General features: G+C 43.7%; 1 protein-coding gene across 1 annotated transcript in view; it reads left to right on the top strand.

Annotated features, from left to right (window-relative positions):
* The first annotated feature begins 225 nt into the window (after positions 1–225).
* The window catches only part of LOC128643688 (tumor necrosis factor receptor superfamily member 1A), a 51,356-nt gene continuing 26,394 nt past the window's right edge, over positions 226–25,187 (top strand). The window contains exons 1-2 of the mRNA XM_053696523.1: positions 226–419; positions 10,243–10,268. The gene's annotated coding sequence lies outside the window, so the exon portion shown is untranslated. The remainder of the gene's footprint in view (positions 420–10,242; positions 10,269–25,187) is intronic.

The raw sequence follows: 25,187 nt of genomic DNA, 5'->3' as shown, positions 1-25,187 counted from the left end.
GTGTGTAGGTGTGTGTGTGTGTGTGTGTGTAGGTGTGTGTGTGTGTAGGTGTGTGTGTAGGTGTGTGTGTAGGTGTGTGTGTAGGTGTGTGTGTAGGTGTGTGTGTGTAGGTGTGTGTAGGTGTGTGTGTGTAGGTGTGTGTGTGTGTGTGTAGGTGTGTGTGTAGCATCTGACAGTTAGTGGGCTTCCTCTGTGTGACCTAAATCAGGGAATCCCTACCAGATAAGAGCTTTGCTAGAACTGAGAAGTTCTGTACCGTCAGTATGAAGCTTAATCTGATCATTCTTATTCTCTTTCAGGGCAAGATGCTGTTGTCCTTGCACTGGTTGTATTTGTCGTTAGTCTTGTGATTGGTATTGTGTCTTATTTTGTATGGAGAAAATATCGCAAGAGACACTCAACATCTACTACAGAATCAGGTAAATTAACTCAAGCTACGTTGTTTCAATGCACCCACCCCAATTATTGCTAACTCACTGTATATCTCAGCCATTAAAAATCTGACCATGATGTCTACATTCCCCCACAGTAATTATCTGTTACATTCCCCCCAATCACAAAGAACCCTAACCCTGTTGTCCTGATGCCCCCACAGTAATTATCTGTTACATTCTCCCCGTCACAAAGAACGCTAACCACGTTGTCCTGATGCCCCACAGTAATTATCTGTTACATTCTCCCCATCACAAAGAACCCTAACCACATTGCACTGATGCTTCCACAGTAATTATCCCTTACATTCCCCCCATCACAAAGAACCCTAACCACGTTATCCTGATGCCCCACAGTAATTATCCATTACATTTTCCCCATCACAAAGAACCCTAACCAAGTTAGTAATTATCCATTACATTCTCGCCATCACAAAGAACCCTAACCACGTTGTCATGATGCCCCCACAGTAATTATCCCTTACATTCCCCCCCATTACAAATAACCTTAACCACATTGTCCTGATTCCACCACAGTAATTATCCATTACATTCTCCCCATCACAAAGAACTCTAACCACATTGTCCTGATGCCCCCACAGTAATTATCTGTTACATTCCCCCCAATCACAAAGAACCCTAACCCTGTTGTCCTGATGCCCCCACAGTAATTATCTGTTACATTCTCCCCGTCACAAAGAACGCTAACCACGTTGTCCTAATGCCCCCACAGTAATTATCTGTTACATTCTCCCCGTCACAAAGAACCCTAACCCTGTTGTCCTTATGCCTCCACAGTAATTATCTGTTACATTCTCCCTGTCACAAAGAACGCTAACCCTGTTGTCCAGATGCCCCCACAATAATTATTCATTACAATCCATCATCACAAAGAACCCTAACCACATTGTCCTGATGCCTCCGTAGTAATTATCCTTTACATTCTCCCCATCACAAAGAACCCTACCAAGCGTCAGTCAGTCCAGGTATGAGCTAGTGTTTGTGAGAGTGTCAGTCAGTATATTTATGCGCTATTGTTTGTGGGAGTGTCAGTCAGTACAGGTATGCGCTAGTGTTTGTGAGAGTGTCAGTCAGTACATTTATGCGCTATTGTTTGTGGGAGTGTCAGTCAGTACAGGTATGCGCAAGTGTTTGTGAGAGCGTCAGTCCTGGTATGGCTAGTGTTTGTGAGAGCATCAGTCCTGGTATGCGCTAGTGTTTGTGAGAGCGTCAGTCAGTCCAGGTATGCGCTAGTGTTTGTGAGAGCGTCAGTCCTGGTATGCGCTAGTGTTTGTGAGAGTGTCAGTCCTGGTATGCGCTAGTGTTTGTTAGAGCGTCAGTCAGTCCTGGAATGAGCTAGTGTTTGTAAGAGTGTCAGTCCTGGTATGCGCTAGTGTTTGTGAGAGTGTCAGTCAGTCCAGGTATGCGCTAGTGTTTGTAAGAGCGTCAGTCAGTACAGGTATGCGCTAGTGTTTGTGAGAGTGTCAGTCAGTACAGGTATGCGCTCTTGTTTGTGGGAGTGTCAGTCAGTACAGGTATGCGCTAGTGTTTGTGAGAGCGTCAGTCAGTCCAGGTATGCGCTAGTGTTTGTGAGAGCGTCAGTCAGTCCTGGTATGCGCTACTGTTTGTGAGAGCGTCAGTCAGTCCAGGTATGTGCTAGTGTTTGTGAGAGCTTCAGTCAGTCCAGGTATGCGCTAGTGTTTGTTAGAGCATCAGTCAGTACAGGTATGCGCTAGTGTTTGTGGGAGTGTCAGTCAGTACAGGTATGCGCTAGTGTTTGTGAGAGTGTCAGTCAGTACAGGTATGCGCTAGTGTTTGTGGGAGTGTCAGTCAGTACAGGTATGTGCTAGTGTTTGTGAGAGTGTCAGTCAGTACAGGTATGCGTTAGTGTTTGTGAGAGTGTCAGTCAGTACAGGTATGCGCTAGTGTTTGGGTGAGTGTCAGTCAGTACAGGTATACGCTAGTGTTTGTGAGAGTGTCAGTCAGTACAGGTATGTGCTAGTGTTTGTGAGAGTGTCAGTCAGTACAGGTATGCGCTAGTGTTTGGGTGTGTCAGTGAGTACTGGTATGTGCTAGTGTTTGTGAGCCTGTCAGTCAGTACAGGTATGCGGTAGTGTTTGTGGGAGTCAGTACAGGTATGTGCTAGTGTTTGTGAGAGTATCAGCCAGGACAGGTATACGCTAGTGTTTGTGGGAGTCAGTACAGGTATGTGCTAGTGTTTGTGAGAGTGTCAGTCAGTACAGGTATGTGCTAGTTTTTGTGAGAGTGTCAGTCAGTACGGGCATGTGCTAGTGTTTGGGAGAGTGTAAATCAGTACAGGTATGCGCAAGTGTTTGTGAGAGTGTCAGTCAGTACAGGTATACGCTAGTGTTTGTGAGAGCGTCAGTCAGTACAGGTATGTGCTAGTGTTTGTGAGAGTGTAAGTCAGTACAGGCATGTGCTAGTGTTTGGGAGAGTGTCAGTCAGTACAGGAATGCGCTAGTGTTTGTAAGAGTGTCCGTCAGTACAGGTATACACTAGTGTTTGTGGGAGTCAGTACAGGTATGCAAGTGTTTGTGAGAGTGTCAGTCAGTACAGGTATGTGCTAGTGTTTGTGAGAGTGTCAGTCAGTACAGGTATGTGCTAGTGTTGTGAGCCTGTCAGTCAGTACATGTATGTGCTAGTGTTTGTGGGGGTCAGTACAGGCATGTGCTAGTGTTTGGGAGAGTGTCAGTCAGTACAGGTATGTGCTAGTGTTTGTGAGAGTGTCAGTCAGTACAGGTATGCGCTAGTGTTTGTGAGAGTGTCAGTCAGTACAGGTATGTGCTAGTGTTTGTGAGCCTGTCAGTCAGTACAGATATGCGCTAGTGTTTGTGGGAGTCAGTACAGGTATGTGCTAGTGTTTGTGAGAGTGTCAGTCAGTACAGGCATGTGCTAGTGTTTGTGAGATTGTCAGTCAGTACAGGTATGCACTAGTGTTTGTGAGAGTGTCAGTCAGTACAGGTATGTGCTAGTGTTTGTGAGCCTGTCAGTCAGTACAGGTATGCGCTAGTGTTTGTGGGAGTAAGTACAGGTATGTGCTAGTGTTTGTGAGAGTGTCAGTCAGTACAGGCATGTGCTAGTGTTTGTGAGATTGTCAGTCAGTACAGGTATGCGCTAGTGTTTGTGAGAGTGTCATTCAGTACAGGTATGTGCTAGTGTTTGTGAGCCTGTCAGTCAGTACAGGTATGCACTAGTGTTTGTGGGAGTCAGTACAGGTATGTGCTAGTGTTTGTGAGAGTGTCAGTCAGTACAGGCATGTGCTAGTGTTTGTGAGAGTGTCAGTCAGTACAGGTATGCGGAAGTGTTTGTAAGAGTGTCAGTCAGTACAGGTATGTGTTAGTGTTTGTGAGCCTGTCAGTCAGTACAGGTATGCGCTAGTGTTTGTGGGAGTCAGTACAGGTATGTGCTAATGTTTGTGGGAGTCAGTACAGGTATGTGCTAGTGTTTGTGGGAGCCAGTACAGGTATGTGCTAGTATTTGTGTGCCTGTCAGTCATTACAGGTATGCGCTAGTGTTTGTGGGAGTCAGTACATGTATGTGCTAGTGTTTGTGAGCCTGTCTGTCAGTATAGGTATGCGCTAGTGTTTGTGGGAGTCAGTACAGGTATGTGCTAGTGTTTGTGAGAGTGTCAGTCAGTACAGGCATGTGCTAGTGTTTGTGAGAGTGTCAGTCAGTACAGGTATGTGCTAGTGTTTGTGAGCCTGTCAGTCAGTACAGGTATGCGCTAGTGTTTGTGGGAGTCAGTACAGGTATGTGCTAGTGTTTGTGGGAGCCAGTACAGGTATGTGCTAGTATTTGTGAGAGTGTCAGTCAGTACACGCATGTGCTAGTGTTTGTGAGAGTGTCAGTCAGTACAGGTATGCGCTAGTGTTTGTGAGAGTGTCAGTCAGTACAGGTATTTGCTAGTGTTTGTGGGAGTCAGTACAGGTATGTGCTAGTGTTTGTGAGAGTGTCAGTCAGTACAGGCATGTGCTAGTGTTTGTGAGAGTGTCAGTCAGTACAGGTATGTGGAAGTGTTTGTAAGAGTGTCAGTCAGTACAGGTATGTGCTAGTGTTTGTGAGCCTGTCAGTCAGTACAGGTATGCGCTAGTGTTTGTGGGAGTCAGTACAGGTATGTGCTAGTGTTTGTGAGCCTGTCAGTTAGTACAGGTATGTGCTAGTGTTTGTGGGAGTCAGTACAAGTATGTGCTAGTGTTTGTGAGAATTTCAGTCAGTACAGGTATGTGCTAGTGTTTGTGGGAGTCAGTACAGGTATGTGCTAGTGTTTGTGAGAGTGTCAGTCAGTACAGGTATGTGCTAGTGTTTGTGAGAGTGTCAGTCAGTACAGGCATTTGCTAGTGTTTGTGAGAGTGTCAGTCAGTACAGGTATGCGCTAGTGTTTGTAAGGGTGTCAGTCAGTACAGGTATGTGCTAGTGTTTGTGAGCCTGTCAGTCAGTACAGGTATGCGCTAGTGTTTGTGGGAGTCAGTACTGGTATGTGCTAGTGTTTGTGGGAGTCAGTACAGGTATGTGCTAGTGTTTATGAGAGTGTCAGTCAGTACAGGCATGTGCTAGTGTTTGTGAGAGTGTCAGTCAGTACAGGTATGCGCTAGTGTTTGTAAGGGTGTCAGTCAGTACAGGTATGTGCTAGTGTTTGTGAGCCTGTCAGTCAGTACAGGTATGCGCTAGTGTTTGTGGGAGTCAGTACTGGTATGTGCTACTGTTTGTGGGAGTCAGTACAGGTATGTGCTAGTGTTTGTGAGAGTGTCAGTCAGTACAGGCATGTGCTAGTGTTTGTGAGAGTGTCAGTCAGTACAGGTATGTGCTAGTGTTTGTGAGCCTGTCAGTCAGTACAGGTATACGCTAGTGTTTGTGGGAGTCAGTACAGGTATGTGCTAGTGTTTGTGAGAGTGTCAGTCGGTACAGGCATGTGCTAGTGTTTGTGAGAGTGTCAGTCAGTACAGGTATGCGCTAGTGTTTGTGGGAGTCAGTACAGGTATGTGCTAGTGTTTGTGAGAGTGTCAGTCAGTACAGGTATGCGGAAGTGTTTGTAAGAGTGTCAGTCAGTACAGGTATGTGCTAGTGTTTGTGAGCATGTCAGTCAGTACAGGTATGCGCTAGCGTTTGTGGGAGTCAGTACAGGTATGTGCTAGTGTTTGTGAGCCTGTCAGTCAGTACAGGTATGTGCTAGTGTTTGTGGGAGTCAGTACAGGTATGTGCTAGTGTTTGTGAGAGCGTCAGTCAGTACATGTATGTGCTAGTGTTTGTGGGAGTCAGTACAGGTATGTGCTAGTGTTTGTGAGAGTGTCAGTCAGTACAGGTATGTGCTAGTGTTTGTGAGTCTGTCAGTCAGTACAGGTATGTGCTAGTGTTTGTGGGAGTCAGTACAGGTATGTGCTAGTGTTTGTGAGAGTGTCAGTCAGTACAGGCATGTGCTAGTGTTTGTGAGAGTGTCAGTCAGTTCAGGAATGCGCTAGTGTATGTAAGAGTGTCAGTCAGTACAGGTATGTGCTAGTGTTTGTGAGCCTGTCAGTCAGTACAGGTATGCGCTAGTGTTTGTGGGAGTAAGTACAGGTATGTGCTAGTGTTTGTGAGAGTGTCAGTCAGTACAGGCATGTGCTAGTGTTTGTGAGATTGTCAGTCAGTACAGGTATGCGCTAGTGTTTGTGAGAGTGTCATTCAGTACAGGTATGTGCTAGTGTTTGTGAGCCTGTCAGTCAGTACAGGTATGCACTAGTGTTTGTGGGAGTCAGTACAGGTATGTGCTAGTGTTTGTGAGAGTGTCATTCAGTACAGGCATGTGCTAGTGTTTGTGAGAGTGTCAGTCAGTACAGGTATGCGGAAGTGTTTGTAAGAGTGTCAGTCAGTACAGGTATGTGCTAGTGTTTGTGAGCCTGTCAGTCAGTACAGGTATGTGCTAGTGTTTGTGGGAGTCAGTACAGGTATGTGCTAGTGTTTGTGGGAGTCAGTACAGGTATGTGCTAGTGTTTGTGGGAGCCAGTACAGGTATGTGCTAGTATTTGTGAGCCTGTCAGTCAGTACAGGTATGCGCTAGTGTTTGTGGGAGTCAGTACAGGTATGTGCTAGTGTTTGTGAGCCTGTCTGTCAGTATAGGTATGCGCTAGTGTTTGTGGGAGTCAGTACAGGTATGTGCTAGTGTTTGTGAGAGTGTCAGTCAGTACAGGCATGTGCTAGTGTTTGTGAGAGTGTCAGTCAGTACAGGTATGGGCTAGTGTTTGTAAGGGTGTCAGTCAGTACAGGTATGTGCTAGTGTTTGTGAGCCTGTCAGTCAGTACAGGTATGCGCTAGTGTTTGTGGGAGTCAGTACAGGTATGTGCTAGTGTTTGTGAGCCTGTCCGTCAGTACAGGTATGCGCTAGTGTTTGTGGGAGTCAGTACAGGTATGTGCTAGTGTTTGTGGGAGCCAGTAAAGGTATGTGCTAGTATTTGTGAGAGTGTCAGTCAGTACACGCATGTGCTAGTGTTTGTGAGAGTGTCAGTCAGTACAGGTATGCGCTAGTGTTTGTGAGAGTGTCAGTCAGTACAGGTATGTGCTAGTGTTTGTGAGCCTGTCAGTCAGTACAGGTATGCGCTAGTGTTTGTGGGAGTCAGTACAGGTATGTGCTAGTGTTTGTGAGAGTGTCAGTCAGTACAGGCATGTGCTAGTGTTTGTGAGAGTGTCAGTCAGTACAGGTATGCGGAAGTGTTTGTAAGAGTGTCAGTCAGTACAGGTATGTGCTAGTGTTTGTGAGCCTGTCAGTCAGTACAGGTATGCGCTTGTGTTTGTGGGAGTCAGTACAGGTATGTGCTAGTGTTTGTGAGCCTGTCAGTCAGTACAGGTATGTGCTAGTGTTTGTGGGAGTCAGTACAGGTATGTGCTAGTGTTTGTGAGCCTGTCAGTCAGTACAGGTATGCGCTAGTGTTTGTGGGAGTCAGTACAGGTATGTGCTAGTGTTTGTGAGCCTGTCAGTCAGTACAGGTATGTGCTAGTGTTTGTGGGAGTCAGTACAGGTATGTGCTAGTGTTTGTGAGAGTTTCAGTCAGTACAGGTATGTGCTAGTGTTTGTGGGAGTCAGTACAGGTATGTGCTAGTGTTTGTGAGAGTGTCAGTCAGTACAGGTATGTGCTAGTGTTTGTGAGAGTGTCAGTCAGTACAGGCATTTGCTAGTGTTTGTGAGAGTGTCAGTCAGTACAGGTATGCGCTAGTGTTTGTAAGGGTGTCAGTCAGTACAGGTATGTGCTAGTGTTTGTGAGCCTGTCAGTCAGTACAGGTATGCGCTAGTGTTTGTGGGAGTCAGTACTGGTATGTGCTAGTGTTTGTGGGAGTCAGTACAGGTATGTGCTAGTGTTTGTGAGAGTGTCAGTCAGTACAGGCATGTGCTAGTGTTTGTGAGAGTGTCAGTCAGTACAGGTATGCGCTAGTGTTTGTAAGGGTGTCAGTCAGTACAGGTATGTGCTAGTGTTTGTGAGCCTGTCAGTCAGTACAGGTATGCGCTAGTGTTTGTGGGAGTCAGTACTGGTATGTGCTAGTGTTTGTGGGAGTCAGTACAGGTATGTGCTAGTGTTTGTGAGAGTGTCAGTCAGTACAGGTATGCGCTAGTGTTTGTAAGGGTGTCAGTCAGTACAGGTATGTGCTAGTGTTTGTGAGCCTGTCAGTCAGTACAGGTATGCGCTAGTGTTTGTGGGAGTCAGTACTGGTATGTGCTAGTGTTTGTGGGAGTCAGTACAGGCATGTGCTAGTGTTTGTGAGAGTGTCAGTCAGTACAGGTATGCGCTAGTGTTTGTAAGGGTGTCAGTCAGTACAGGTATGTGCTAGTGTTTGTGAGCCTGTCAGTCAGTACAGGTATGCGCTAGTGTTTGTGGGAGTCAGTACAGGTATGTGCTAGTGTTTGTGAGCCTGTCAGTCAGTACAGGTATGTGCTAGTGTTTGTGGGAGTCAGTACAGGTATGTGCTAGTGTTTGTGAGAGTTTCAGTCAGTACAGGTATGTGCTAGTGTTTGTGGGAGTCAGTACAGGTATGTGCTAGTGTTTGTGAGAGTGTCAGTCAGTACAGGTATGTGCTAGTGTTTGTGAGAGTGTCAGTCAGTACAGGCATTTGCTAGTGTTTGTGAGAGTGTCAGTCAGTACAGGTATGCGCTAGTGTTTGTAAGGGTGTCAGTCAGTACAGGTATGTGCTAGTGTTTGTGAGCCTGTCAGTCAGTACAGGTATGCGCTAGTGTTTGTGGGAGTCAGTACTGATATGTGCTAGTGTTTGTGGGAGTCAGTACAGGTATGTGCTAGTGTTTGTGAGAGTGTCAGTCAGTACAGGCATGTGCTAGTGTTTGTGAGAGTGTCAGTCAGTACAGGTATGCGCTAGTGTTTGTAAGGGTGTCAGTCAGTACAGGTATGTGCTAGTGTTTGTGAGCCTGTCAGTCAGTACAGGTATGCGCTAGTGTTTGTGGGAGTCAGTACTGGTATGTGCTAGTGTTTGTGGGAGTCAGTACAGGTATGTGCTAGTGTTTGTGAGAGTGTCAGTCAGTACAGGCATGTGCTAGTGTTTGTGAGAGTGTCAGTCAGTACAGGTATGCGCTAGTGTTTGTGAGAGTGTGTCAGTACAGGTATGTGCTAGTGTTTGTGAGCCTGTCAGTCAGTACAGGTATACGCTAGTGTTTGTGGGAGTCAGTACAGGTATGTGCTAGTGTTTCTGAGAGTGTCAGTCGGTACAGGCATGTGCTAGTGTTTGTGAGCCTGTCAGTCAGTACAGGTATGCGCTAGTGTTTGTGGGAGTCAGTACAGGTATGTGCTAGTGTTTGTGAGAGTGTCAGTCAGTACAGGTATGCGGAAGTGTTTGTAAGAGTGTCAGTCAGTACAGGTATGTGCTAGTGTTTGTGAGCCTGTCAGTCAGTACAGGTATGCGCTAGCGTTTGTGGGAGTCAGTACAGGTATGTGCTAGTGTTTGTGAGCCTGTCAGTCAGTACAGGTATGTGCTAGTGTTTGTGGGAGTCAGTACAGGTATGTGCTAGTGTTTGTGAGAGCGTCAGTCAGTACATGTATGTGCTAGTGTTTGTGGGAGTCAGTACAGGTATGTGCTAGTGTTTGTGAGAGTGTCAGTCAGTACAGGTATGTGCTAGTGTTTGTGAGTCTGTCAGTCAGTACAGGTATGTGCTAGTGTTTGTGGGAGTCAGTACAGGTATGTGCTAGTGTTTGTGAGAGTGTCAGTCAGTACAGGCATGTGCTAGTGTTTGTGAGAGTGTCAGTCAGTACAGGAATGCGCTAGTGTATGTAAGAGTGTCAGTCAGTACAGGTATGTGCTAGTGTTTGTGAGCCTGTCAGTCAGTACAGGTATGCGCTAGTGTTTGTGGGAGTCAGTACAGGTACGTGGTAGTGTTTGTGAGTCTGTCAGTCAGTACAGGCATGCGCTAGTGTTTGTGGGAGTCAGTACAGGTATGTGCTAGTGTTTGTGAGAGTGTCAGTCAGTACAGGCATGTGCTAGTGTTTGTGAGAGTGTCAGTCAGTACAGGTATGCGCTAGTGTTTGTGAGTGTGTGTCAGTACAGGTATGTGCTAGTGTTTGTGAGCCTGTCAGTCAGTACAGGTATACGCTAGTGTTTGTGGGAGTCAGTACAGGTATGTGCTAGTGTTTGTGAGAGTGTCAGTCAGTACAGGCATGTGCTAGTGTTTTTAAGAGTGTCAGTCAGTATAGGTATGCGCTAGTGTTTGTGAGCTTGTCAGTCAGTACAGGTATGCACTAGTGTTTGTGGGAGTCAGTACAGGTATGTGCTAGTGTTTATGAAGCTTAGCAAATTCTCTTAATCATTTTGTTTTTTATTTCAGGGCTTTCAGCAGCAGAAGCGCTCCCAGTAAGTTTAGTTTCTTTTTTATGTACCAAAGTCCACATGCTCAGCTGATATATGTGATGCTAAACACACATTGGAAAAAATATTAGGTTTAGGGTTACGATTACGAGAGTAGCAGTAGTTTGCGCTCCGGCTCGTAAGTAAACTCTACTAAAAGTAATCTTTTTGTGCATGTATTACAAGTTTAATGTAAAAGTTTCACACAAGAGCTAACCCGGCACATGCAAAAAGCCAAACTTGGAATATTGCTACTGCGTTAATGTATTCCCCCATAGACTTCAATAGAGCACAAAAAGTAGGGGGAAAAAACTAACACCCAACAAGTCGCGCAAACCCAAGTGCTCTAACGACATGAAATATTAATATTTCACATTCCAATGTTCTTCAAATAGCAGAATATGTTCTAGTTATTCATAAATAAATATATCTATAGCTGATAGGTTTGTGGTAAAATATTAAAACACCTTAATAAATATGAATTTTTCATAAATATGCTTTTACATGTTTTCAGCTACTTGACTGCAAAGGGCTTTAATGCACTTATATATACTGTATGTATACATATATACGCATTTACTTTCAACTCTCAATATGCTCGCTACTTCAAATGCACACAAACAGCAGTAATAAATTCCTTTCTTTCTAATGACACGATGAGTCCACGGATCATCTAATTACTATTGGTAATATCACTCCTGCCCAGCAGGAGGTGGCAAAGAGCACCACAGCAAAGCTGTTAAATATCACCTCCCTTCCCTCCAACCCCAGTCATTCTCTTTGCCTACGTTAGAGCAAGGAAGTGGTAAAGTGAGGTGTTGGAAAAGATTCTTCAAGAAAGATTTTATTATTTTTTAAGTAGTGCAAGATTGTGTTGCTTTGTCCTAGGGTGTAGCCGTAGTCCATATCAGTCTCTTCAGTAGAGCAGTGGTGGCTTTCAAGCAATGGGAACTGAACTTGTGGGGTACAATCCTCACTGTGCCTCCAATGTAGTTAATTCTGCCCTAATACTGAAAGCCTGAGTAAGATTACACAGTCTTTGGCCTCTTTATCAAGTCGTCAACCGCAAATATGCTGGAATTCCGCAGCACATTTGTGGCGAGGCTGATTCACCATAGTTATCAAGCCCTACAGACCAGAAAAAGTAGAATTTCTCTTGTTAAGTGTATCCAGTCCACGGATCATCCATTACTTATGGGATATTAACTCCTCCCCAACAGGAAGTGCAAGAGGATTCACCCAGCAGAGCTGCTATATAGCTCCTCCCCTAACTGCCATTACCAGTCATTCTCTTGCACCCAACAACTAGATAGGATGTGTGAGAGGACTATGGTGATTATATTTAGTTTTATACCTTCAATCAAAAGTTTGTTATTTTATAATAGCACCGGAGTGTGTTATTCCTTCTCTGGTAGAATTTGAAGAAGAATCTACCTGAGTTTTTACTATGATTTTAGCCGGCGTAGTTAAGATCATATTGCTGTTTCTCGGCCATCTGAGGAGAGGTAAACTTCAGATCAGGGGACAGCGGGCAGATTAATCTGCAAAGAGGTATGTAGCAGCTTATTATTTTCTGACAATGGAATTGATGAGAAAATTCTGCCATACCGATATAATGTAAACTCAGCCTTAAATGCAGTAGCAGCAACTGGTATCAGGCTGTCATGTATGTATATTTTACACTTCAGTATTCTGGGGAATGGCACTTCACTGGAATTATACTGTGTGCATAAGACTTTAGCCTAATTTGCAGGGACTGGCAACAGGCTCTTTAATAACACTTAATTTATGTTAAACGTTTTTTGCTGGCATGTAAAATCGTTTCATTTTCTGAGGTACTGGGTGAATAAAATGTTTTGGGCATTATTTTTTTCCACTTGGCAGTTGTTTTATTTAATTTATGACAGTTTACTGATCTCTCTCACTGTTGTGTGTGAGGGGGAGGTCAAAAAATTCAGTCAGAAGCTCATTGTATTTCCTGCATGATCCGGTTCATCTCTACAGAACTCAGGGGTCTTCAAAACTTGTTTTGAGGGAGGTAATCATTCACAGCAGAGCTGTGAGATTGTAGTTGACTGTGATAAAAAATGTTTATTTCTGTAACTTTTTTTTCTGCTATCAGGGTTAGTTATCCTTCGCTAATGGGAACAAGCCTTTGCTAAAATTGTGTTTTTTACAAAGATTTGATGCTATAACCTTTCAGTTTATTAACTTTCAACTGTCATAACTCTTTCTGTGCTTCTTATAGGCACAGTACGTTTTCATATTATAGTAAATTACTTGAAAAGTATTTCCAAGTTGCTAGTTTATTTGCTAGTGTGTTAAACATGTCTGATTCAGAGGAAGACATCTGTGCTATATGTGCTAATGCCAAAGTGGAGCCCAATAGAAATTTATGTACTAACTGTATTGATGCTACTTTAAATAAAAGTCAATCTGTACAAATTGAACACATTTCACCAAACAACGAGGGGAGAGTTATGCCGACTAACTCGCCTCACGTGTCAGTACCTGCATCTCCCGCTCGGGGGGTGCGTGATATTGTGGCGCCGAGTACATCTGGGCGGCCATTACAAATCACATTACAGGATATGGCTACTGTTATGACTGAAGTTTTGGCTAAATTACCAGAACTAAGAGGTAAGCGTGATCACTCTGGGGTGAGAACAGAGTGCGCTGATAATGTTAGGGCCATGTCAGATACTGCGTCACAACTTGCAGAACATGAGGACGGAGAGCTTCATTCTGCGGCTGACGGTTCTGATCCAAACAGATTGGATTCAGATATTTCAAATTTTAAATTTAAGCTGGAAAACCTCCGTGTATTACTAGGGGAGGTGTTAGCGGCTCTGAATGATTGTAACACAGTTGCAATACCAGAAAAAATGTGTAGGTTGGATAAATATTTTGCGGTACCGTCGAGTACTGACGTTTTTCCTATACCTAAGAGACTTACTGAAATTGTTACTAAGGAGTGGGATAGACCCGGTGTGCCGTTCTCACCCCCTCCGATATTTAGAAAGATGTTTCCAATAGACACCACCACACGGGACTTATGGCAAACGATCCCTAAGGTGGAGGGAGCAGTTTCTACTTTAGCTAAGCGTACCACTATCCCGGTGGAGGATAGCTGTGCCTTTTCAGATCCAATGGATAAAAAGTTAGAGGGTTACCTTAAGAAAATGTTTGTTCAACAAGGTTTTATATTGCAACCCCTTGCATGCATTGCGCCTGTCACGGCTGCAGCAGCATTTTGGTTTGAGTCTCTGGAAGGGACACTTGAATCAGCTCCATTAGATGAGATTACACACAGGCTTAAAGCTCTTAAGTTAGCTAACTCATTTATTTCAGATGCCGTAGTACATTTAACTAAGCTTACGGCTAAGAATTCCGGATTCGCCATTCAGGCGCGCAGAGCACTGTGGCTAAAATCCTGGTCAGCTGACGTTACTTCTAAGTCTAAATTTCTTAATATACCTTTCAAAGGGCAGACCTTATTCGGGCCCGGATTGAAAGAAATTATCGCTGACATTACAGGAGGTAAAGGCCATGCCCTGCCTCAAGACAGAGCCAAACCTAAGGCTAGACAATCTAATTTTCGTTCCTTTCGGAATTTCAAAGCAGGAGCAGCATCAACTTCCTCTGCTCCAAAACAAGAAGGATCTGTTGCTCGCTACAGACAAGGCTGGAGACCTAACCAGTCCTGGAACAAGGGCAAGCAGGCCAGGAAACCTGCTGGTGCCCCTAAAACAGCATGAATTGAGGGCCCCCGATCCGGGAACGGATCTAGTGGGGGGCAGACTTTCTCTCTTCGCCCAGGCTTGGGCAAGAGATGTCCAGGATCCCTGGGCGCTAGAGATAATATCTCAGGGATACCTTCTGGACTTCAAATACTCTCCCCCAAGAGAGAGATTTCATCTGTCAAGGTTGTCAACAAACCAAATAAAGAAAGAGGCGTTTCTACGCTGCGTACAAGAGCTTTTATTAATGGGAGTAATCCATCCATTTCCACGGTCGGAACAGGGACAAGGGTTTTACTCAAATCTGTTTGTGGTTCCCAAAAAAGAGGGAAATTTCAGGACAATCCTGGATTTAAAGATCCTAAACAAATTCCTAAGAGTTCCATCGTTCAAAATGGAGACTATTCGGACAATTTTACCCATGATCCAAAAGGGTCAGTACATGACCACAGTGGATTTAAAGGATGCTTACCTTCACATACCGATTCACAAAGATCATTACCGGTATCTAAGGTTTGCCTTTCTAGACAGGCATTACCAGTTTGTAGCTCTTCCATTCGGATTGGCTACGGCTCCGAGAATCTTCACAAAGGTTCTGGGTGCTCTTCTGGCGGTACTAAGACCGCGAGGAATTGCGGTAGCTCCGTACCTAGACGACATTCTGATACAAGCTTCAAGCTTTCAAACTGCCAAGTCTCATACAGAGTTAGTACTGGCATTTCTAAGGTCGCATGGATGGAAGGTGAACGAAAAGAAGAGTTCTCTCTTTCCACTCACAAGAGTTCCCTTCTTGGGGACTCTTATAGATTCTGTAGAAATGAAGATTTACCTGACAGAAGACAGGTTAACAAAGCTTCAAAATGCATGCCGTGTCCTTCATTCCATTCAACACCCGTCAGTAGCTCAATGCATGGAGGTGATCGGCTTAATGGTAGCAGCAATGGACATAGTACCCTTTGCACGCCTACATCTCAGACCGCTGCAATTGTGCATGCTAAGTCAGTGGAATGGGGATTACTTAGACTTGTCCCCTACTCTGAATCTGGATCAAGAGACCAGAAATTCTCTTCTATGGTGGCTTTCTCGGCCACATCTGTCCAGGGGGATGCCATTCAGCAGGCCGGACTGGACAATTGTAACAACAGACGCCAGCCTACTAGGTTGGGGCGCTGTCTGGAATTCTCTGAAGGCTCAGGGACAATGGAATCAGGAGGAGAGTCTCCTACCAATAAACATTCTGGAATTGAGAGCAGTTCTCAATGCCCTTCTGGCTTGGCCCCAGTTAACAACTCGGGGGTTCATCAGGTTTCAGTCGGACAACATCACGACTGTAGCTTACATCAACCATCAGGGAGGGACAAGAAGCTCCCTAGCAATGATGGAAGTATCAAAGATAATTCGCTGGGCAGAGTCTCACTCTTGCCACCTGTCAGCAATCCACATCCCGGGAGTGGAGAACTGGGAGGCGGATTTCTTAAGTCGTCAGTCTTTTCATCCGGGGGAGTGGGAACTTCATCCGGAGGTCTTTGCCCAAATACTTCGACGTTGGGGCAAACCAGAGATAGATCTCATGGCGTCTCGACAGAACGCCAAGCTTCCTCGTTACGGGTCCAGATCCAGGGATCCGGGAGCGGTTCTGATAGATGCTTTGACAGCACCTTGGACCTTCGGGATGGCTTATGTGTTTCCACCCTTCCCGATGCTTCCTCGATTGATTGCCAGAATCAAACAGGAGAGAGCATCAGTGATTCTAATAGCGCCTGCATGGCCACGCAGGACTTGGTATGCAGATCTAGTGGACATGTCATCCTGTCCACCTTGGTCGCTACCTCTGAAACAGGACCTTCTGATCCAGGGTCCCTTCAAACATCAAAATCTAATTTCTCTGAAGCTGACTGCTTGGAAATTGAACGCTTGATTTTATCAAAACGTGGTTTTTCTGAGTCAGTTATTGATACCTTAATACAGGCTAGGAAGCCTGTTACCAGAAAGATTTACCATAAGATATGGCGCAAATACTTATATTGGTGCGAATCCAAGAGTTACTCATGGAGTAAGGTTAGGATTCCGAGGATATTGTCTTTTCTACAAGAAGGTTTAGAAAAGGGTTTATCCGCTAGTTCCTTAAAGGGACAGATTTCAGCTCTGTCCATTCTTTTACACAAACGTCTGTCAGAAGTTCCGGACGTTCAAGCTTTTTGTCAGGCTTTAGCTAGGATCAAGCCTGTGTTTAAAACTGTTGCTCCACCATGGAGTTTGAACTTAGTTCTTAATGTTTTACAGGGGGTTCCATTTGAACCCCTTCATTCCATTGATATCAAGTTGTTATCTTGGAAAGTTCTGTTTTTAATGGCGATTTCCTCGGCTCGAAGAGTCTCTGAGTTATCTGCCTTACATTGTGATTCTCCTTATCTGATTTTTCATTCAGACAAGGTAGTTCTGCGTACTAAACCTGGGTTCCTACCTAAGGTGGTCACTAACAGGAATATCAATCAAGAGATTGTGGTTCCATCTTTGTGTCCTAATCCTTCTTCGAAAAAGGAATGTCTGCTACACAATCTAGATGTAGTCCGTGCCCTGAAATTTTATCTACAGGCAACTAAGGATTTTCGACAAACGTCTTCCCTGTTTGTCGTTTATTCTGGTCAGAGGAGAGGTCAAAAAGCTTCGGCTACCTCTCTCTCCTTTTGGCTTCGTAGCATAATACGGTTAGCCTATGAGACTGCTGGACAGCAGCCTCCTGAAAGAATTACAGCACATTCTACTAGAGCTGTGGCTTCCACTTGGGCCTTTAAGAATGAGGCTTCTGTTGAACAGATTTGCAAGGCTGCAACTTGGTCTTCTCTTCATACTTTTTCCAAATTTTACAAATTTGACACTTTTGCTTCTTCGGAGGCTGTTTTTGGGAGAAAGGTTCTTCAGGCAGTGGTTCCTTCCGTATAAAGAGCCTGCCTGTCCCTCCCGTCATCCGTGTACTTTAGCTTTGGTATTGGTATCCCATAAGTAATGGAAGATCCGTGGACTGGATACACTTAACAAGAGAAAACATAATTTATGCTTACCTGATAAATTTATTTCTCTTGTAGTGTATCCAGTCCACGGCCCGCCCTGTCACTTTAAGGCAGGTAATTTTTCCATTAAACTACAGTCACCACTGCACCCTATGGTTTTCCTTTCTCTGCATGTTTTCGGTCGAATGACTGGTAATGGCAGTTAGGGGAGGAGCTATATAGCAGCTCTGCTGGGTGAATCCTCTTGCACTTCCTGTTGGGGAGGAGTTAATATCCCATAAGTAATGGATGATCCGTGGACTGGATACACTACAAGAGAAATAAATTTATCAGGTAAGCATAAATTATGTTTTAGTGACATAACATACGATCCGCCGGACTCAGTCCGACACAGATCGATGCTTACGTCACTACAGATGTTGCGAACGCAAGTTCGGCACAATCTGACTACTTTTGCTAGTTATCAAAGAACAACCAGGTACGCTCGCCACTATTCAGGCCCAGCGTACCTGGTTTTCAATCTGCCGCCCTGGAGGTGGCGAATCCCATAGGAATCAATGGGAGTCTGACAGCAGCGAGAGCTCATGTTCGCTGCTGCCCGATATCCCATTGATTCCTATTGGAAGTGTCTGCACCTAACACTCTAACATGTACCCAGAGTCTAAACACCCCTAATCTGCCCCCCCCCACACCGCAGCCACCTACTTTATACTTATTAACCCCTAAACCGCCGCCCTGACACCGCCGCCACCTACATTATACGTATTAACCCCTAAACCGCCGCTCCCGGAGCCCACTGCCCCTACATTAAACTTATTAACCCCTATCCTGCCCCCCCCCCCTATTTTAACTAGGTACAATAGTTATTAAATAGTTATTAACTATTTAATAACTACCTAGCTAAAATAAAAACAAATTTACCTGTAAAATAAATCCTAACCTAAGTTACAATTACACCTAACACAATACTACAATTAAATAAATTAAACTAATTAAATACAATTACCTACAATTAAATAAAAATAACTAAAATTAACTAAAGTACAAAAAACACACTAAATTACAGAAAATAAAAAAAAATTACAAGAACTTTAAACTAATTACACCTAATCTAAGCCCCCTAATAAAATAAAAAATCCCCCCAAAATAATAAAATTCCCTACCCTTTACTAAATTACAAATAGCCCTTAAAATGGCTTTTTGCGGGGCATTGCCCCAAAGTAATCAGCTCTTTTACCTGTAAAAAAAGAATTACACCCCCACAACATTAAAACCCACCACCCACACAACCAACCCTACTCTAAAACCCACCCAAACCCCCCTTAAAAAACCCTAACACTAACCCCCTGAAGATCAGCCTACCTTAAACCGTCTTCACCCAGCCAGGCCTAAGTCCTCAACGAATCCGGGCGAAGTGGTCCTCCAGATAGGCAGAAGTCTTCATCCAATCCGGCCAGAAGAGGTCCTCCAGATGGGCAGAAGTCTTCATCCAAGCGGCATCTTCTATCTTCTTCCATCCGACGAGGAGCGGCTCCATCTTGAAGACATCAGACGCGGAGCATCCATCGATCCCGACGACTAAACGACGAATGACGGTTCCTTTAAATGACGTCATCCAAGATGGCGTTCCTTGAATTCCGATTGGCTGATAGAATTCTATCAGCCAATCGGAATTAAGGTAGGAAAAATCTGATTGGCTGATCCAATCAGCCAATAGGATTGACCTTGCATTCTATTGGCTGTATTCCGATCAGCTAATAGAATGCGAGGTCAATCCTATTGGCTGATTGGATCAGCCAATCGGATTGAACTTCAATCCGATTGGCTGATTGTGTAATTGTAACTTAGGTTAGCCAATCGGATTTTTCCTACCTTAATTCCGATTAACCTATGGATAAAAAGTTAGAGGGGTTACTCAAGAAAATGTATGTACACCAGGGTTTACAATGGCAACCCACGGTTTGTATTGCTACTATCACTAGTGCGGCAGCATACTGGTTTGATGCATTGTCTGATTCTATTCGGACAGACTCTCCCCTCGAAGAAATCCAGGATAGGATAAAGGCCCTTAAGTTGGCCAACTCCTTTATCACGGATGCTTCCCTTTAGGTAATTAAGCTGGGAGCTAAGATTTCTGGTTTTGTCGTACTGGACCGCAGAGCTTTATGGTTAAAATCTTGGTCTGCGGATGTGTTATCTAAGACTAAACTTTTGGCGATTTCTTACAAGGGAAAGACCTTTTTTGGGCCGGGTTTGACGGAAATTATTTCTGACATTACGGGAGGAAAGGGCCATTTCCTACCTCAGGATAAGGGAAATAAACAAAAGGGAAGTCAGAGTAATTTTCATTCCTTTCAAAATTTCTAGGGAAATCCTTCCACTCCCTCTTCCAAGCAGGAGCAGTCCAAGCCTTCCTGGAGGCCCAATCAGTTTTGGAACAAGGGAAAACAATCCAAAAAGCCTGCTATTGAATCAAAAACAGCATGAATGGCCTGCCCCCGATCCGGGACCGGATCTTGTAAGGGAGCAGACTTTTCTTCTTCACTAAGGCTTGGGTTTGAGATGTTCAGGATCCCTGGGCGGTGGACATCGTGTCCCAGGGATACAAACTAGAGTTCAAGACCTTTTCTCCCAGGGGCAGGTTTTTTGCTTTCAAGATTATCTGTAGACCAGACAAAGAGAGGCGTTCTTACACTGTGTTCGGGACCTCTCCGACCTGGGAGTCATAGTTCCTGTTCCGATGCAGGAACGGGGTCTGGGGTTCTATTCCAATCTGTTAGTGGTTCCCAAAAAGGAGGGAACCTTCAGACCAATTTTAGATCTCAAGAGTCTAAACAAATTCCTCAGAGTGCCGTCCTTCAAGATGGAAACTATTTGTTCAATTCTTCCTTTGGTCCAAGAGAGTCAATTTATGACAACGGTGGATTTAAAGGATGCGTTCCTGCATGTTCCCATCCACAGAGACCATCACAAGTTTCTAAGGTTTGCATGTCTAGACAAACACTTCCAATTCCCGGCTCTTCCATTCGGCCTTGCCACAGCTTCCAAAATTTTCTCAAAGGTTCTGGGATCCCTGTTGGCAGTGCTCCGATTGCGGGGCATTGCAGTGGCGCCTTATCTGGACAACATTCTGGTTCAGGCACCATCCTTTCAACAAGCAAGATCTTACACGGAAATGTTGTTATCTTTCCTGCGATCTCACGGATGGAAGGTAAATTTGGAAAAGAGTTCCTTAGTTCCAAATACAAGGGTAATTTTCGTGGGAACCATAATAGATTCCTTATCAATGAAGATTTTTCTGACAGAAGTCAGGAAATCAAAGATTTTTGATTCTTGCCTAGCGCTTCAGTCCTCTCCTGGGCCATCAGTCATTTAGTGCATGGAGGTAATCGGTCTGATGGTAGCGGCAAACGATATCATCCTATTCGCCCGTTTCCACCTCAGACCTCTGCAGTTAAGCATGCTCAGTCAGTGGAACAGAAATTATGCGGATCTGTCTCCACGATTACTTGGGTGATTGTGACAAGACGCCAGCCTTCTGGGATGGGGAGCAGTCTGGGGATCTCTAAAGGCTCAGGGAACATGGACTCGGTCAGAGTCTGTTCTACCCATAAACATTCTAAAGCTGAGAGCAATCTTCAATGCTCTTCTGGCCTGGCCTCAGTTAGCCTGGCCCGGTTCATCAGGTTCCAGTCGGACAACATAATTTCAGTGGCTGACATCAACCATCAGGGAGGAATGCGGAGATAATCCAGTGAGACCCACAATTGCTGTCTGTCGGTGATCCACATCCCAGGAGTGGACAACTGGGAGGCAGACTTCCTGAGCAGGCAGACCTTTCACCCGGGGGAGTGAACTCCATCCGGAAGTGTTTTCCAGCCTGATTCTGAAATGGGGTCAGCCGGAATTGGATCTCATGGCATCTCGGCAGAATGCCATGCTTCCGAGGTACGGGTTGAGGTCAAGGAACCCTCAGGCTGTACTGATAGACGCCCTGGCGGTACCTTGGAATTTCAGTCTTGCATACCTATTTCCTCCGTTCGCTCTTCTACCTCGGGTCATTGCTCGAATCAAGCAGGAGAGGGTGTCGCTGATCCTCATTGCACCGGCGTGGCCTCGCAGGATTTGGTATGCAGACCTGGTGGACATGTCATCTCTTCCACCTTGGAGACTTCCGTTGAGGAAGGATCTTCTACTTCAAGGGCCCTTCCTTCATACAAATCTAGTTTCTCTGAAGCTGACTGCTTGGAGATTGAACGCCTAATTTTATCCAAGCAGGGATTTTCGGAATCAGTCATTGAGACCATGAATCAGGCTTGTAAACCTGTGACTAGAAAGATTTACCACAAGATATGGCGTAAATATCTATATTGGTGTGAATCCAAGGGCTACTCTTGGAGTAGAGTTAGGATTCCTAGAATTCTGTCCTTTCTCCAAGAAGGGATTATCGGCAAGTTCCCTAAAGGGTCAAATATCTGCCTTGTCTATTTTGTTACTTAAACGTCTGGTGGACGTCCCAGACGTGCAATCGTTTTGTCAGGCCTTGTCAGGATCAGGCATGTGTTCAAGCCAGTTATTCCTCCCTGGAGTCTTAATTTAGTTCTTAAGGCTCTTTAAGGGGCTCCATTTGAGCCTATGCATTCCTTAGATATTAAGATGTTATCTTGGAAAGTTTTGTTTCTTGTTGCTATTTCATCTGCTCGTAGAGTGTCAGAGCTCTTGACATTACAGTATGAGTCTCCTTACCTTATTTTTCATTCGGATAAGGTGGTTTTGCGTACTAAGTTAGGGTTTCTCCCTAAAGTAGTTTCAGAACGGAACATTAATCAGGAGATTGTTATTCCTTCCTTGTGTCCTAATCCTTCTTCTCAAAAGGAACGGCTTTTGCACAATCTGGATTTGGTGCTTGCATTAAAATTCTGTTTACAGGCGACTAAGGATATTCGTCAGTCTTCTGCTCTGTCTGTGGTTTTCTCTGGGAAACATAAGGGTCAGAAAGCTACGGCTACTTCTCTTTCTTTGTGGCTGAAGAGTATCATTCGCTTTGTCTATGAAACTGCTGGACAGCAGCCTCCTGAGAGAGTTACAGCTCGTTCTACGAGGGCTGTTTCCTCTTCCTGGGCATTCAAAAATGAAGCTTCTGTAGAACAGATTTGCAAGGCTGCAACTTGGTCCTCTCTTCACACTTTTTCAAAGTTCTATAAAATTGACACTTTTGCCTCGGCTGAGGCCTCTTTTGGGAGAAAGGTTCTTCAAGCAGTGGTGCCTTCTGTTTAGGTTCCCTGTCTTGTCCCTCCCTTATCATCTGTGTACTCTAGCTTGGGTATTGATTCTCAATAGTAATTAAATGATCCGTGGACTCATTGTGTCATTAGAAAGAAAACAATATTTATGCTTACCTGATAAATGTATTTCTTTCTTGACATGATGAGTCCACGGCTCTCCCTGTTATTTGGACAGGATGTGAGTATGTTAGAAACTTCAGAGACCTCTGCACCTTGTTGCTTCCTTTCTCTCCTTTGCTTTGGTCGAATAACTGGGGTTGAATTGAAGGGAGGTGATATTTAACAGCTTTGCTGTGGTGCTCTTTGCCGCGTCCTGCTGGGCAGGAGTGTTATTCCCAATAGTAATTAGATGATCTGTGGACTCACCGTGTCAAGAAAGAAAGAAATTTATCAGGTAAGCATACATTTTGTTTTTCGCTCTCGCACAACTGTTATCACGCCACTCGTTATGTCTGCATTTTTATTTCTGTATCTATCTATGTATATATATATATATATATATATATTTTTTTTTTTTTTTAAGATAAAAAAGATTCTTAAGCAATTCCTATCCAGCACTAACCAATCCCTGTAAATTAGTGGATATACTCCCTGAACAGTGACAAGTCCCCCAATAGCTAAATAATAATAATAATAATAAACCAATACTAAATAGCATCCAAACACTACACGAAAAGGAGCAAACAGCTTAAGCATAAAATACAGTGTTTATTGGAGTTCACAAAATTCCATAAGTAAACAATATTATTGGAATGACTCAAAACTCCTATCATAGTGCACTATGATCATGCAATCCCCTCTAAAAATAATACATGCAAATAATACCGAAAATTGCAAAATATACATCAAATTCCCTAAATAAATAAATAAACGCCTGTTATTCCACAGGTCAAAGATCAATTTCCAGTTCTATGATGGAGGAGAAATATCCAATACAAAAATGTTCCATATACTTGGGTAAAGTGAATAAATGGAGTAAGCCTGAGTGTTGACAGGATACCTCAATAGCAAACCCCTTGGTTAATAACAACTGGGCATTTCTAGCAATCCCTCAGTATGGCTACGGTAATCCTGATTTTCAGCAATAATGAATACTGTGTATATCAGCGTGTTCCGCCGTAGCGGTGAATACTTGCAGTTACTAGAGAGTCCCACTATCGTGGTGCCACACCTCCTAGGTAATTCTATCAATGTCACTATTATTGGTGAACGATTGTCCTAGGGTGCTCCTCTCTGTGCTTTCCAGTGATACCTCGTAAGCCAACTGTTTGCGGGTGCGTCTCCAGCCTCCAGGCCACTGTAATCATAGGTCTCCATACTTGAAATACTCAGCTACTGTGTCTCCAAACAACACTGCTGCCAGCTACGCGCGTTTCACCCCTAAGGCTCTGGGGCTTCTTCCGGCTCCAAATTGTAATCAGATGATTGCAGGTGTTTTAGGATTCCCTTTAAAGAAATGTAACGGAGGAAAACTCCTCCCATCTTTGAAGCCTTTGAATTTACATACTTTCTTGGGGCAAAATGGTAACATATTTATACAAATGTTGTAATCATTCATTACTTTGATACTTATTTCTTAGTGCTAAACAAAAATAAAATAAAAAATACCAGTGATATGGTAATAAAATCTGCTCCTTTTCGCTGTAGTGTACTATTTATATTCCCTAAAAGAATTTTATCCTACACCTAGGGGCAAGAATTTTAATAAAGAAAATTATGTCATATGACATTTGTTTGTTCATCTTATTGTTAATTACTAGAACGGCGGGTTTATCATATACCATTTTTAATCTGAATTATATTTATGAAAAAGACTTTATAATGAACTGGTTAGTTTAAAATATTTTATTTATTTTAAATTTTTAGATTTTGGGGCTTTGACATGAACCAAACCCTCCCCCTACTATTAAGGAACACCTTGATAAGGATCTAAACATATGGTACTTTATCATTCATTCAAGAAACAAGCATAATTTATTTCCTCATTCATACCTAGAGGGACAAGTGACTTTAAATTAAAAATCCATTTGCACTCATTTTGTAATAATATTTTATCCAAGTTACCACCTCTGTCTTTCAGATCTATTTTTTGTAACCCTCTAAATTTTAATTCATGCTTATTGCTGTTATGATTTTGAAAAAAATGTCGTGTTACACTGCTGGTGTCAATCAATTTATTTTTTATATCTCTTTTGTGTTCCTTAATTCTTTCCTTTAGCTCTCTGTACGTTTTTCCAATGTAATAACAAGTGCAGCTACAGTAAACTAGGTATACTACTCCTTCACTATGACAGTTTATGTGTCCCTGGATATACCACTGCTTTCCAAACTTATCAATACATTTATTGCCTATTGTCATATTAGGGCAGACTGAACATTTCAAGCATTTAAAATTTCCATCTTTAGTTTTGTATTGTGATAGCCAGTTTCCATCTTTATTTACAGAAAAGTGGCTTCTTACTAGTTTATCTTTGAGATTTGGAGCTTTTCTTGCCATCATTTGGGGTATATTTCCCACACTCTTGGCTATAGAGTAATCTAAAGTTAAAATATGCCAATGCTTCAAAAGAATGGATCTTATTTTGCCCCAGGAGTCATTGTAGGTACTTATAAATCTCACTGTGTCTTCTTTCAATTTGTCTTTAGATTTATATAAGATTTCCTGCCTATCTAGGTATCTGACTTTACCATATGCTCTCTTTATACAGCTTTGTGGGTATCCCCTTTCTTTAAATCTCTTTTGCAGATCATTAGCCTCTATCTTAAAAGTTTCTATGTTAGTACAATTACGCCTGTGTCTAAGGTATTGGCCATGAGGTATATTTGACAGTAAATGGACTGGGTGATGGCTATCGGCACGTAATAGGGTGTTACCAGCTGTGAGTTTTC

Source organism: Bombina bombina, unplaced genomic scaffold (genome assembly GCF_027579735.1).
Source record: "Bombina bombina isolate aBomBom1 unplaced genomic scaffold, aBomBom1.pri scaffold_1037, whole genome shotgun sequence".
NCBI lineage: Eukaryota > Metazoa > Chordata > Amphibia > Anura > Bombinatoridae > Bombina > Bombina bombina.
Note: the sequence above shows the minus strand (reverse complement) of the source record. Positions and strands in the feature narration are given on the sequence as shown.